Below are 16572 nucleotides of genomic sequence, written 5' to 3'. Positions count from 1 at the left end.
TGTAACCCCACCACATGTGTCATACACTGCCCCTGTATGCATCTTGTTTGTCTTGTCTGTTGACCTACCCAACCTACCTCTCCAGCTATACTGACTTCCTTTACCTGACATACCACTCTCACCTGAAAAAAAAAAAAAGGGCACTCTGTACCCACAAAAAAATTACGCCCCATACATAGCTTCCCATTCCGCACACATGTCTGCTGGACATGGAAACTATCAATTACAATATGGCTGTACAACAAGTATTATTGTTGTCCTGACACCTCTCTCAGGGGTCGAAGGTTTCAAATGTCACACCAAATTATAAACATACGCACAGCTGTTGCTGATGAAGAAATGGGCAGCTATGGGCCTTACCTACATCTCTCCTGCAAATCCCAAGCTTGTTTCCCTACTGTCTTACCCTCTTTGTGACCCCTTTTTCACCACTTTCCTGTCTTCCCATTTTCATTTCTTTCAAAGAAAATAGTGCGGGTGTGCGCCAGAGTAAGCACTGTTAAGTGGTTGTAAGCGGGTGTGCGCGGAGCTGAACACCAGTGCACATGCGGGAACAATGCGCAAACCAGTGCTAACCCAGTTACAACCGCTTAAAAGTACCTTAGTCACTCTGATTGACAGGTCCTGTAGTCAGTTCAAAAGCAAAATAAAATCCCACTGTCAGTCCCGAACACAGGACCTTGGAAACAGTAGTCTGCATGACTTACTACTAAGCCATGACTGTTATACAAGAACATTGTGCTAAAATAAATATATCATGTAATAGTAGGAATGAATGTAAAGGGAATATAGGATGTGTAGTACACAAAGCATGTCATGTATACTTACTGTCAAATCTAGTGGATTTCTATAATAGTAGCGTGTGAACAGAAACAGCCATGCTAGTTGGTAGCTAGTAGGTAATAATGTCAGTTATTATACATATATAAATGTATGTATATTTATATATATATATATATATATATATATATATGTATATATATATATATATATATATATATATATATATATATATATATATATATATATATATATATATATATATAGTTGTAGGTGTCAGTGTACATACACACTTAGTACAGGAAACAGGAGATGAATGGAGAAATGTGAATCTACAACACAGCTTGAATCATGAGAGAGATACTAACCTTTACACTCACAGAACAGTGTCCACAGCATACCAGCATGGTCCCCGCCCTTACAATCTGAAAGGGCAACGCCTATCTCACATACCCTTTTATAGCACTGTCCTGAAATCACAGTGAGAACTGCAATCAGTACACAACTGGCTGCATGCAATTAGCAAGTGCTGGCTTACAATTGGTGCAGAGGCCATCACATGGACTTATGCAGATACCTACAAAAGCATCCTGTGCTCCCACTCCACACATGCAATACTTTCATTGCACCGTCTGGAGGCAGACAGAGAGAGAGAGAGAGAGAGAGAAAGAAAAAAAAAAGAGAAAAAGAAAATAAGAACACAAACAAAAACACGTAAGACAAACTAAGTTGAAGCTGTCATCAGTGTCAGTATCAAGCTGGGCTAGCAGCAGCAGGAAGCTATAGTAACGGTAACGCAACCAGCTGCGACAAACACAGGTAATGTAAAGTAACAAGTTAATAGACTACATACTGTGAACCCTCCATATGTGTCATTGGTCTGTATCTATAGGTATGTCCATGTGATAAGTTGTGTGCACATAGTTTCACCCAAAGGGGATGACTATACATTACATGTCATTCAGTGTTAGGCCATGATTCTGGCACCAGTTGTCCGTTTCAGTGAGGCCTGTCTGTAGGTTGTGTGTGTCAGCTGATGTAATGACTATGGCGCTTAGTTCGCAGTCATCTGGGAACTTTGTCATCCACAACCCGCACATATTTGCTTTCACATCTGAGAAGTAAATGCCAAACAAGAGGGGTCCTAGGACAGAACCCTGTGGGATACCACATGTAACTGGCTTTGAGTCTGACATGGCTCCCAATGCACGATATTATGGATTCTGTATTTCAACCAGTGTGCAACCCATCATGTGACATATGTAGTAACATGTAAGCTGATGAGCTTGTCTATGATGCCTGAGTGGAGTACTGTGTTGAAGGCCTTAGGCAAGTCCAGGTAGGCTGTATGGACTGCTTTGCCCTCATCAATGGCTGTAGTGACTGTTTTGAAAGGTCAACCAGGTTCAAAAGGCAGGATCAGCCCATCACAAAGGCAAACTGGGTGGGATCAAGTGTCTGCAGGTGCCCAATATCTCTGTATATGCATCCCATAATGAATCATTCCATAGCTTTGCAGACCAGGCTGGTTAAGCTTATGTGGCGGTAGTCCCCAGGGTCAGTAGAGGTGCCTCCTTAGTGGAGTGGGACCACTGTTGCTGTATGCTAGTGTTCAGGTACATATCATATCCCATAATACGCCAAGGTTAAATATCAGTCTTATATGCGGTTGTATCTCCTCTTGGAGTTCACGTAGCACACATCCAGGGATACCATCAGGTCACATTGATGCTGTGTGTTCTGCTTTGCTGAGGGTGGCCCTCACCTGGACATCTTGAGATGATAGGGAGGTTACATTCAGCTGTGATAAGTATTTCTAAGTGTGGGGGAGAGGGAGGGGGGATACGTGCACTGAACCTGTCTGCCAGAATGTTGCCAATATCTGTGTGTTCAGTGAATGTTAAGTAGGTGTGTAGTAACTCAGAGCATATCTGAGGCTTTTGGTCCATATGTCTAACATAACTGAAGAAGGCCTTGTGGTTTTTCTATAGTGTCCATGGCCATTCCCTCTCAGAGTAGGTCGTGGATGTTGTTATGAGAGAACGTAGCTTATTACCAGTGCTGACCACAGATGCCTTCCCTTTATGTGAATCTGCTCTGTCCTGCAGTAGCCTCCTTCTATCATTATACAATTTGCCTTTGGCTGGGGTCCACCAGACAGGATGCCTAACCTCTGTGCATAGGGTCTGGATTAGAAATGTGTGTGCATGTTCCATGCATTCTTTGGGATGTCCGTGGGAAGCATTCGCAAAGGGGTCAGCATTGTGGGTTGTGGCTTCCACTGGCCCAGTGGGCTGCATGGATACCATGTCAGTCCTAACAAGTGAATATCTGTCTATTCACATATATATCAAAGTAGTCTACTGTGCTGGTGGTGGTGGTGGGATATGTATATCCAGGCCGAGTAATTTGTGTCCAGATCACACTAGTGGATGGCGTTCCACATACAGTACCTTGGTATGAACCCCCAGAGTGAGGTTGTGCATTGGACCTGTCTCAGTGTGCTGACCGATGGGGCTTGCTACTATGTTGTATGGAATGCGGCAGGTATTGTTGCACAGGTGCTGGCTGAGCACTGATATCTGGCCATGTACTTGTGTATCCACCAAAAGACACACACATGCTACATATGGGAGTAGTAGTATATCACTACAGTTGAGTATCATGTATAGTATGTGTGCCATATATTGCTGACATAGTTTGCTGATATCCTGTTTGTGTTCTCTTTCAGGGACATGGCGCGTCAGCGAAATCCTGCCTACTCTGCTGCAGAAGATGAAGAGATACACCAGAGCCTGGTGCGGGATTATGACATACTGTTTTCCTGCACCAGCCAGAATCAGCAGGAGAGGGCTGCACTGTGGCAAGACCTTGTCCGTAGGGTAAATGACATTGGCACTCATAATAGGACATATGAGCAGGTACATCACTGCAGTGATTTAATCAGAAATGTCCGTCAGCGTGCATCGGATATCCACAGGCAACAGGTCGCCACAGGAGGTGGGGTGGTCACACAGCCCCCCCTCACCAGACTGGAGGGGCTACTCCTAAGTGTTGTGGCTCCAGCCCAGGAACATCAACAGCAACACACCTGCAATATGATGGAGGCTGGATCCACACAGCAACAAGACATGGAGCATGCAGGTAATATGCCATATGTACACTTGACTGTTCTGTACACTGTTAGTTTATGCATGTGTAAGGTGTGTCCGTGGTATGTAGCTGTCAACATAGTATGTAATTGTGCAGGTGTGATATTGCCAATATCAGCAGCTGACATGTGAAAGGCAACTGGTGTACTACTGCACTGTATCATATGCAGTATCAATGGCACAGTTGTGCCCACTGACATTAATCCCCTCATTTCTGCAGGTCCCTCCAGTGTTACAGCAAGGCAGCCCATCCATGCTGGTGAGTGTGTTTTAACAATACCTATAATAGTCCTGATAGTGCTAGTAATAATAGTGTAACTCAGTAGTGCTCTGTGTGTATACTGCAGGGTGTGCATGTGTGAATGTGTGCATGTGTGCCTGTGTCCACTTGTGCATGTGTGCATGTGTGCATGTGTGCCTGTGTCCATGTGTGCATGTGTGCATGTGTGCCTATGTCCACGTGTGCATGTGTGCATGTGTGCATTAGTACATCACTGGTAACATTGTGTAGACATTGTAAACTGTGTTTCCTGTCTTCCTCCCACAGGTTCTGGTGCTGCTCTGGTGTCCTGCAGCAGGGAACCTGAATCTGGTGCCACAGGTACTGATAATGATGATATCTGTGTAATGGCACAGGAAGGTGTGTCAGGGTCCGTCATTGGTCAGCCAATTGACAGTACACAGCTGTCAACCCCATCATTGCGCACAGTCATCCTTCCAGTACATCCTATGTCACTATTGTCCCTAGGTGATGGACAGGATACAGTGGGCATTGACCAGGGTAATGTGGTATCTGTGGCACATGCTTCCACACACAGCAGCCATGGGCAGGGTCCTGCAATGGTACCACACAGACAGTTGCCCATGGGTTCTCATGGGAGCATCCGTGGGCGTACTGCCTCTGGCAGATGTGCCCAAAGAGGTCTGTCAACCTCAGCTATGTTTTGGGCTGTCATGCAGGCACAGTCGCATATGGAAAGGTACACCACACAGGGTCTGAAGGAGCTGAGAGCATGTCGCACATCTATGACTGACAGTATGCGTGACATCGCGGATGCTATCCATAATTTCACCAATGTCATAGACAGACGTGGGGACATATTACAGCAGTTCCACAACCACATGTCCATGAGCCAGGGCAATGGTGGACGGTTGCGGCGTCGATGTGGCCGTATGCCAGCAACAGCAGCAGCTGGCAGTCGGCACGGATGAGAACAGGTCCGCGGATGCCCCCATAGTGCCAGCAGCAGCCCCAGCAATGTTGGGTCTGTGCTGTCATCAGACAGCCCCAGGAGACCACGTGCACATGGCTCTGGACAGTCCCAACAGGGACCTGTGTCCAGTCAACACACTCCTGCTTCTGATGACAGTACCCAGTCTGGCTTAGTACCGGATATGGTCCGTAGCACCTCTGCCAGGCACAGGTACGGTGTCCGTGCCCACAGACACTGATCTGTATGACCTGCCAGGTGCAGTCTGTGGCTGTCCACAAACTCCAGTATATGGCAGCCATGAGGTGGAACTGTGTGCATGCATACACACATGCAAAATGTTAACACCTAGGGCTACCACATACATGCACACACTACACCAACAGTGCCCCACCCTGTACTGCTGTCCCTCACCAACACACATACACACACATGTCAATTGGTGGTATCAGTGGCAGACTCAGGCATACCTAATTCACACCCTATGCATATGATGAAACTGTGCCACCTCCTGCAATCTCCAGCATTAGTGCAGGAACAGGTAAACACATTGCTGATGCACAGGGTGACTACATAGAAGTGTATTACTAGTATCATGTTGGTAACAGTACAGTGTGCTGATATGACTGTGTGTATATCCCAGCATGCCTGATGCAGTAACTGTATGACTATCCTGAATTGTTATCTACACTCATAGTAAGTACCATAGTGTAACAGCTGCACATTATTGCATACCGGTGGTAAAGATGTCAAGAGATAGCCACATACATAGGTAGTACAGGGGAGATGCTAATGCAAGTAGTGATACGCATTGATGGACATGTACAGTAATGGTGGCATGTTGCCCACAACGACTATGCAATGTGGATGTTTGCGCATGTTGATATGTGTGCAGTACCAATGTAATACAAATTACAATTAAATATGACATAATATCAGTTCTACCATGGACATCTGAGCTGTGCATTCCTGGGTACATGTTGATAGTGCCTGCATATTTGCACTGTTACCTACTGGAAGTGTTACCCCTTCTATGTTGTACAATGGACTACTTCCAGCCCTGCTCACTGTAGCTTTGTTTGCATGCATGTTTGCTTGGGGTTCCCTGGAACACTGCTTCCACCTGCAGTGCAGAGTTATAGAGCTTCTGTGGATTCCTAGTGACATCTGCATAGCGTACTATACATATGTCAATTTTCCACATGACAGAAAGTCACTGTCTGTCCTGTTTGCATGTACGTTGCCTGTGACACATTGCATATGACTTACCTGGCATTTACCCACGTGTGCAGTCATATATGCCAGTGCTATGAAATCAGTAGTAGTACACCCACACATACTCACCTTCAGTATGTTGCTCCCCATTGGCCCTATGTGTTGGTAATCACCATGGCAATCACACTACTATGGTAGCATGTGCAAAGGTAACCTGTGAATCACCTCTATGGTCCAGTTGTGGTTTATGTGAGTCATGTGGCAATGTCACAGCTGCCACATGTATGCAGTCAACCCTCTCCCCTGGCCAGGAATGTACAACACATGTGTGAGATGCCACCTCATAGCCAATCTGGGGACTGAGCACTCTGAACCCAGTACTGCCATACCTTGTCAGGTAGCATGACATACTACAGTGACTACAATACCAGTCTGACATAGACCCACACTGACAGCAATCCGAACACACTGGGGCATACTTGAAGACTCAGAATAGCATCCTGCCTGAGCATCACACATCTCCGCAGCTGGCACACAGGCATACATTAAGTCGGAACAGAGCATATGCCACACATGGCACACACATCCCATGTGCCACACACTCACAGCCTGTAGGGTTACACAACACACCTGCTACAGATGTGTCAGGTACCTCTCTTTGCCGCTGCAGTGGGGTCCTTCTCAACAGGCTGTACATGGTGAAGGTCACAGTGATATGCCCCTGGGGCACTATGGTCCACCAAAAAACACATGCATACAGATCAGTCAGAGGCATGGACACATATGACTCAGTCATTGTCCATGCCACTATGGATAACCTGAGACATACCTCCCTGGACTACATGATAGGGAACATAGAAGGGCTCTCTCAGCATGTGGCATGGGCCAGTATGAGCCTGACCTTGGTTGCCATCATACCCTCACCAGGTATGCTACCACAATATGTAGGAAGGGTGTTCTATGTCTACATTCTGCTCAATCTCCAGTGTCATTCATAGGGTATCCAATGGCTGTCAATGTGTGCTTACATGCTAGGGAAGCCACAATGATTTGCGAGGGGCAGCCTGCACGTGACACCCATGGGCCATTGTATATTGGTGAAGCCCCTTGATACACACATAGTGCCTTTTGCTGCAGGACAGGGATTACATAGCCACCTCCATGGGTATCACACGGGATAGGACACTAACAGTGATGTTACACAACACCAGCAGTGTACACCGCAAGATGCATGCACTGGACACTGTCCTCAGCACGGTAAACTGCAATATCTGTGCAGTACCAGATTCCTGATTCATGGCTCACAGGTGCAACCCATCACTGCCAGGTTATACCTCATACCATGCCTGTCATCCCCTACACATGTAACACACATGGACAGGGGGGGGTGGTATCTCAAGGCACCACAGATACACACACCTCCAGGTTGTTGGCACAGCACAAAGTATCAGGGCCTATCCATGAGCAGCTAACAGTGTGTTGGACTGCCTTCTGGTTCATAGCCTGGCACACACAACCCTCCCATACACAGGAAACCCACCTGTCCTCCATAACAACACTGGCAATATGACAGTCTCTAGAAATGTCTTTATATGGCTGGACTGCATCCAGCCAAACATTGTGCGTGAGCATTACTGTAGCTACAACACATTAGCTGAAAGGTTCCCAGCATGTAGTCACTGAATTGCAGTGGAACAACATGTTACCACTCCCACAACAGGTGGGAACATGCAGCACCTGTTCATTGACTACATGTAGACTATATGGCCCAGACCAGATGTGTATCCCCTGCTGTTGGTATTATACTATATACAACTCACACTGTATATACACATACCGCATGCAGCCCCTGCACAGTAAGACACAGTCATAATGTTATGCATTGTGAATACCATTTATCCACTTGAGGAACGTGTCAGACATGGTAACTACTGAGGGTTACAGGTATATATGTGTATGTGTCATGCACATACATCATGTGTGCATTGCCATCGCTGGTTTAGGCAATGGTATGCATTGTTATGAACAACAACCCACATGTCTTATTGTGTGACACAACCACACGCAGCAGTTGTGGGTTTCCAAAAAATACCTATCTGTGCTCTGACAATGGTAATAGACCCAGTAGCGGAGCGCACTATTGGCATTACTGGGCAAGTATCCTTGTTTGGCTGTACTGATAGTGTGGTGACATCCCCTGTGTTTACTGGGGGAATATGGAGCATCTGGTGTATTGTAGTAGTTGCCAAAAGGATCTGCTCTCTCACACTTGCAATTACACACACCCTACTACCCCGCACACACATACACACACACTTGCAGGATTCCTATGTCACGACATGTGAGAGAGACGCATTAGCGAAGCGCACTATTCGGATTACTAGGAAGTTCCTCTTCTCTGGCTGTACTTATAGGGTGCTGACATCATCAGTGTTTGGAAAGGGTAATGTGCATCATGTAGTGTGATCTCCTGATTGCCAAAAAGCACATATATTTCATACAGAATTGCACATACACAAACTCCCCTCATCTAAACACACACACTTGGTATTTGCAGGATTCAAACCCCTACCTAACTATGTTATGACACTTATGACAGACTCATTAGCGGAGTGTGCTATTCGCATTACTGAGAGGTTTTCCTTCTCCTGCTGTACTTATAGGGTGCTGACATCATCAGTGCTTAGAAAGGGGAATGCGCATCCTGTAGAGTGTTTTCCCAGTTGCCAAAAGGGACATTTCTCTCACACAGATATGCACACACACTAACCTCCCTCAACACACACTGGGAAGTTGCAGGATTCAAACCCCTACCTAACTAGGTTATGATACTCGTGACAGATGCATTAGCGGAGCGTGCTATTCACACCAGCATGGACAATGACTGCATCATATTTCTGCTTGCTTTGGGGTGACCTGCGTACTTGTGTTATGTGGCATATTGTAGCAGCCTACAGACAGCTTACTGTACCCTTTCCCTTGTTCAGTCTGGTGAGTGGGACAGCAGTGTGTCTGCCTATAGAGACACCTATTATAACTGTATCAGGCATGTTGTTTCTCCTTCTGGCCTGTGACTGTTTGGCACACCAGCTTTGTGTACTATGTGTTGCATGTGCTATGTTTGGAGGTTGTGGTTGCTTGGGGGTCTGCTTTGGAGGCCTCTGTTGGTGTGGTGTGTTTGTAATTAGGGCCTCCGGGAATGTTTTTCTGTGTTTATGTGTTTGGTTTACAGTTGTGATAGGTCTATGTGGGACTGGGTTTGTGGTGTGTGTGGTTATCTTCTCCTCCTGACTAGTTTTGACAGTACTGAGTTGGGGGAGCTCAGCCTCCGGTTTGGATAAATGGTTGCATCTCTCACATATATTTGTGTTTATTGGGGGGAGTTGAGGGTTGTCTGTGTACTTGGGGCAGGTGTAACATTGCCTCAGGATTCACAGATTCTACTTGTAGCTGGCCTTAGTGGATTGTATGTGTGGACATATTTTATTGCCATACTACTGATCAGTGATTACTTCCCTTTTTATGTTTGCTCTATCATGTAGTAGCTTCCTCATTCTCTTGCATGGTTTGGTAATGGCTGGAGTCCAGCATGTCAGATGCCTGCGTGTATGGAATTGTGTCTTGTTGTTATTTGTGATTGCATAATCCAAGCATTCCTGGCTGTGTTCATGGAATGCCTGTATAACAGGTTCTGTGGTGTGTCCCATATTTTGCACCTGCACAGGGCCTTTAGTGGATTCCACATCAGTTTGGAGGGGTGCAACTTATGCTTTACATATGTTTTTCACTGTGGTTTTCTGGCCAGGGACTGTGGTCAGGATGTGTATATCCAGTGTGATTACTCTATGGTCTGGTCTTACCAGTGAGGGATACACTTCTCATCTTGCCATCCAGCACGCATGTTGCTGATTATCACATCCAGTATGCTTACCCCTCTTGTGGGAGTGGTATGTTGTTCCTGGGTATTTTGGTTTATGGATTCTAGGAACTTTTCTCCTACTGTGTTGGTGCTAGTATAATGCTCCCAGTGTATGTCTGGATATTTTCAGTCAACCAATATAATGTGGTTTGGGGGGCTTGATATATTCAGATATTCCAACATAGGCCAGGTGCAGTTCCTGGTGTTAGGACAGTAGTCTGCAGCAGGCTATATACTGGGAGGTGGTTTTAGCCACTGGTACTTGACCATGGCTAATCCATGCTGCTTCTTGTTGTGGTACCAATGTGGGGGTGTGGTTATCCTTGACAATTATTGCTAGTCACTCTCCTTTTGTAGCTTGTTCCATGTTTTGAGGCTGTACAGCACAGTATGAGGTGTAACCTGGTAGTGTTAGGGTGCTGATGTGAGCCTTGACCCAGTTTTCTATTACAGGACAGATATCAACATTCTCCATACTGTGTGCATTTTCACTGCACGCATCTTGCTGTTTAGACTTCTGGCATGGGGTAGCATTACAACTAGGTTCCTATCCCTTGTGGTACCTATGAAGGTGGGTTTGTGTTTTGAGACTTACCTAATCAGGGCACGCTGTGGGTACTGACAGCCTTTGCCAATATCCATGGGGCCTGGACTGATAGGTGCACGCCACCCCTAGCAGGTGGTGCATCATGTCATGCTCAGCATGTCTTCCCAGGCTGAAACACATTGTCTTCCCTTTGACTAACTGCATTACTTCAGCCAATTATTGCAATTGATCATCCCATCGTCATATTGTGGCTTCATGCTTGGTGAGAGTGGATGTTAGTCAGGGTCCTCAAGCGTGCATATAGTACATGGTGTTACATTACTTAACACATGGCATTCATGCCTCAGGTGGTGCTGCAGGGCTGCCTCTGTCAGATGCACATATTACACTCCCTGTACATGTTTGTGAGCAGGTCATGTAATTTTAGGCATCCCTGTTATTATTTGAGTGAGTCAGAGAGGGGTATCATTCCCAGGGTTCCTACTGAGCCAGTGTATGTGCTATGCGTTGCCTCTTTGCCAAGGCCAGGGCATACTGGGCATGCCTTCTTCTGCCTACTGGGGCAAGCTCAGGTTATTCCTCCTCCGAGTCACGCTCTGCCTGTGATGGCCTTGGCAATGGTGGTGGGGGGCGGGTTGTTTGGCCCGGCCCTATGCTGGTCCTGCTGCAGCTGTTTTCACAAGATCATATTATGTAGCATAGCACATACCATGACAATTTGGATACATGTAGTTGGTGAGTACTGCAAGGCTCCACCAGATGTGTCCAGACACCGGAACCATGACTTGAGCAGCCCAAACACACGCTCTATTACATTACGTGTTTGTGCATGTGCCTCATTATGGTGTTCCTGTTCAGGTGTGTGTGCATTTCTGATGGGTGTCATTAGCCACGGCTCCAGTGCATAACCTGCATCCCACACTAGGTGTCCATGTGGGATGTCCCCATTGGCAAATGTCTGGTACAGCTGCGTCAAATGCCAGATGTGGGAATCATGGTAGCTCCCAGGGCAGCCAGCACACACATTAATTATTATGCCCTGGGCATCACACATGACCTGGCAGTTGATGGAGGGGAAGCCCTTATGGTTAATATAGGCCCTACCATGCTCACCGGCTGGTGCTTTGATGCGTATGTGTGTGCAGTCTATTGCACCCACTACCTCAGGGTATTCTGCTATTTGCTGGAAGAGACGCATATTGCTGGCCAATACCTCACGGGCATTGGGGAAATATACATGATCACCGACATGTGCTGACATGGCATCCAGGAACTGGTGCAGTACCCTGGAGGCTGATGCCTGTGATATCCCCATCATATCACCAGTTGGTCTCTGGAAGGTACCTGTTGCTAGTATTCTTAGGCCAACACATACCTTGGTTTCCACTGGGATGGGTTCCCCTCTGTTGGTTCTGAGTGTGAGGCGTGGCCTGCACAGCTCGACAATTTGCTGCAGGAGGTCTCTGTCCACTCTATAGTGCTCTACTATCTCCAGCTCATGTAACCCATGGTAGGTGACCCTAGGCCTGTACACTCTTCTCCGTCTCCTCACTGTGGGTTGTCTGGCACCATCTGCATTGTCACCACCCTTAGCAAGTCGCCTATGTCTCATTATGACAGCTATGGCAGCCCCTAGCATTTCTGCTCTGAGTTCAGCTTTTTCAGTTTTCACTTCTAATAGCTTACTCCTGTCTTGCAGTGTCTCTTGAGAGAAACATCCTGCACTGCTGTTTGCAGAGTTTTAAGTGCTGGGCTGGGCTACTATTCTGCCTGTGTAATTGCCTGCTTCTAATTGTTTTCACCTGCTAGCTCCAGCAGTATTCCCTGATAGCTTCCTACTAATTCTGTTGCTTCCTTTTTCCTTTCTGTTTCCTCAGGGGGGAGCAGCATGCATACCAGGAGAAACACGCTGACAGTGGCTTACACGCGCACACACATTCTTACATGGTTCAGGATCTGCTTATTCGGGCTAAAACTCGCCCACACCAGCACAAACAGTGTTACAAATCTACCAACATGCTCCCACATGCTTAGTCTGCCTTACACACGCGCGCACTGTCCTACTCGCGCCTCATGGTGCGCACACGTGCGTATGCATGCCCAGCAAGAAACTTTGGTGTAAGTAACAGTGTACACCTTCCATTTCTTGACTTTCCCATGCTTATCTTGTGGCACTCCTCTTTCCATGATCTGTGTCTGTCATCTGTCATGTAACACTGACCTCCAATGAACTGCATTTCTTTCTACCATTCCCCCCTGTGATGTCACCTATTTCCTACTCTATTCCTCCCCCTTATGTATCTCTTACACTACTCAGAATGTGCTCATTTGCTATGTGACTGTGGGATTCAGTATCCTAACCCTCATTTACATCAGATTGCCTACTAATGCTTAGTTACATGTCTTAGACTCAGCTTCCCACCTTAGCAACCACTACACGGTGGCCATGCTGTTTTTGGTCTGCTGGGCCCTGCATTGTCATTCCATGTATTGCATAAAACCCACATTTGTGGGTTTATAACCTTCATTTTTATGTTTTATACAGCGCAGCCCATTTTTTAATATTTGCATCGGGGTACCTTGCCAATGGCCACATATTTGGCCATTGGTATGCTGCCTGACACATATGCACTATTTATTTGGAGCTGACATGGCTCCATTGTGATTTTTGCAGAAACGTACTCAGTTGTTAACTGAGTACATTTCTGCAGCTAAAACAGCTCTTACACGGGCTGCTTTCTGTTTCATGGATCGCTACTCTACCTCATTTGCATGCCTTTCGGCTGCAAGTGAGGTATTTAGCATATCCACGCCCAGGCCGTGTAAGAGACGTTTTAGCTGGTCTCTTACACATTGTTTCGGGCTGTTCCTGGATTGCGAGGCTTGCATGGAGTGTTACACGTCTCTTACAATCCATGCAAGCCTTCGTGAATCCTGCCCATATTTTAAATATGCATTGCAGTTTAAAACAACTAAGTCAGGTAATATAATCCTTTATTTCATATTATTAATATTATGTTGGTTCAAGCAATTCACTAGTGTTATTTAGAAAATTGCAATAGCAGTCCTATTTAATATAAACTGAAATAAAATATGTCGAAGAACCTGGTGTGATGTAGTACGATTTGCTCCATTTAGTCCACTACTTTCCCTGGGATTCAATAAACTCCATGCAGGAATAGCACTATTCCTGAATGGAGTGGTTTGTGTCTGTATAGGACAGCAGCGTGCCTTGCATATTCACAGAAGCACGGTGCTGTTTAACCTACACAGACACGAACCGTAAATGAGTGCAGGAAGCATGTTCAAGTCGTGGACATTGAACATGCCCCCCCCCCGCACTCAGAAAGTGCTGAGCGGTACTTTCCAATGTGATCTGGCATAATATTAGATAATTATTCTAATATTATGTCAGTATTTCAGTGTCTGCAGATACTGAAATGAAACAAATGATCACTTTAGTGCCTGCGGACATTGAAATACATACAGCAGCAGGATAGCAATGCAGGGGGTGTGTGACAGGTTCTGTGACACACCCCCTGCATTGTAAAAGTGCCGTACGACACCTCTGCAACTTGCTAAAGCAGGAAATGTGTACAAAAGCAGAAATAATGGGGAATAAATCCCTGAAAAGAGACACATCATACATATTGCCCTCACAAATTTAGAAAGTTGATAGAAAACAGGTCATGCATTAGCATGAATTACCGAAGGATAGAAGTCTGAAAGCAAAAGTATCCCAATATTCCCTGACAGCAGTCCATGTGGACAAAGGCACAAACAATGGGGGGACAAAATACTAAAAATAGGGACAATTTTTAAATATTGCCCTCACACACTTAGAAAATTGATAGAAAACAGGATATGTATTGGCAGGAATCTCTGAAGGACAGAAGCCTGAAAGCCAGATGTATGCCATTATTTCCTGACTGCAGTCTTCAATGACTTGTCAGAACCCCAGAGTACTCACTATGTAACATAATAATACAATAATATTACAATTTTTTTTCTAGGTTAAGGAATGTTTAAGCATAGCTAAGCAGGTGTACTCGTTATGGTTCTCCACTTACCACAGTTAAACATCCCATAGGAGATAAATACAAATATACAGATGAATTTTCCAAGCTGAGATAATGTGGTGGTTAGAGTCCTGGCTTTACATGCAGGTGTTCACAGTTTGAATACCAAGACTGGAAAGTTATTTTTATATGGGAAGGCAGCATTACAATTATTTTTTAAACGTAAATTATGTAGTGACTGGTTGTCAACCAGGGTAGTATAGCTGGTGTACAATGTAAGCATGAGTGCATATGACATGTGAAACCACCCATGCGCACACAAGTGTCCCATACAGTATATTCACACCCCTTGCCAATGTAAGGAAAGCACATAGAGGGATGTCATGTAAACTACATCATATACACTCAATACATTAAGTCCGTCTTCTGATATTTTTAAAAAATTAAAAGTGAGCAATGGTTAGCAATGATGAGCTATGCTTAGCAGGTGTAACTATTGCTGAGACATGAATGCTAAGCAGCAGGTAGCTCAGCTAAGTGGATTTGTGCACTGTTAAACACTGTTCAACAACTTCTCCTTTAAGCAGTGTTAAAACTGGCTTAGTGAATTTGCATAATGCTTAGCAGAGCTTAACCTTTTCAAAATGGTGCAATGACAGCAAAGGGCAGGAATATTGCATTCTTTAAATGGTGCAGGCGGTAATACAGCCATAATGTGTTATAGTCCATCTGTGCCAATACAATGGCTGGCATAGGAGAGGGAGTGCGCTTTCGGATATAATGCTGGAGCATTCAGGAGTCCAGAGTCATGGCTGGACTCCTAGTTAAAAACCATGAGGAGAGAGTGCTTCAGGGCCAGTACCAGGGCTCCCAATACAAAGTAGAGGCCTGGGACCATCTCACACATGACTTCACCAGTGCTACTGGCATCCCCTGGACTGGTGAGCATGTATGGCATGACTATGCTGACCTAAAGCATAGGAAGGAGGCACTGTTGGACCAGTGGATCCAAGATGGATAGGACTGGAATGCTCCAGTAGTGTTTAAGTATCATTATCAAGTAGTTTGTAGAAAATACTAGCCTGAGAATGTGATAGCAGATATGCATAATGTGTGTTTTTCTCCCCTACAGCTACAGCAGAGAGAGCTGTGAGCATTGAAGCCCATGGTGAAAGACTGCTGAGGCTGTGATGACAGGCTGGTGAGTACAAATTTATTTTGCAGTATATTGTTAAAATAACTAAGAAGGAGTGCATTGCTTAGTGCTAGTAGGTATACTGTTACTGTGTGAAATGAATAAATAAAAAAGTATGACTGACGAATACTGAAGTACAATAAAGACCCTTAAAAAACTGTTGTGTTTATTTTGTATGTTGTAGACATATATAGAATGTAAACATGTTCTTCACAGCAAATATGGCTGTGACAGCATACATTAACTGAGGTTCATTTGTGAATAATTCATTCAGAGAAACTGTAGATAGTGTAGCTGTAAAACGAGATATAAATTAAATGTGAAATATATACTGCACTAAGCTCTGAACCCTGAATAGTAATATTTATAAAGTATCAATGTGTGTATCATGCAGCATTGCCTTGTGATAACCTTTGCTTTCCAGGTTGTAGTAATCCACAGGAGTAATGCACAGTACAATAACTATTGGTCATGCATGCATCACAGGATTACAAGTTCAGACTGTCTAACCAAGAGACTATTAGGCAAGAAACA

The sequence above is a fragment of the Protopterus annectens genome, chromosome 2.part2 (genome assembly GCF_019279795.1).
Source record: "Protopterus annectens isolate FY-2018-M chromosome 2.part2, PAN1.0, whole genome shotgun sequence".
Lineage (NCBI taxonomy): Eukaryota > Metazoa > Chordata > Ceratodontiformes > Protopteridae > Protopterus > Protopterus annectens.
This window is presented reverse-complemented; position numbering follows the sequence as displayed.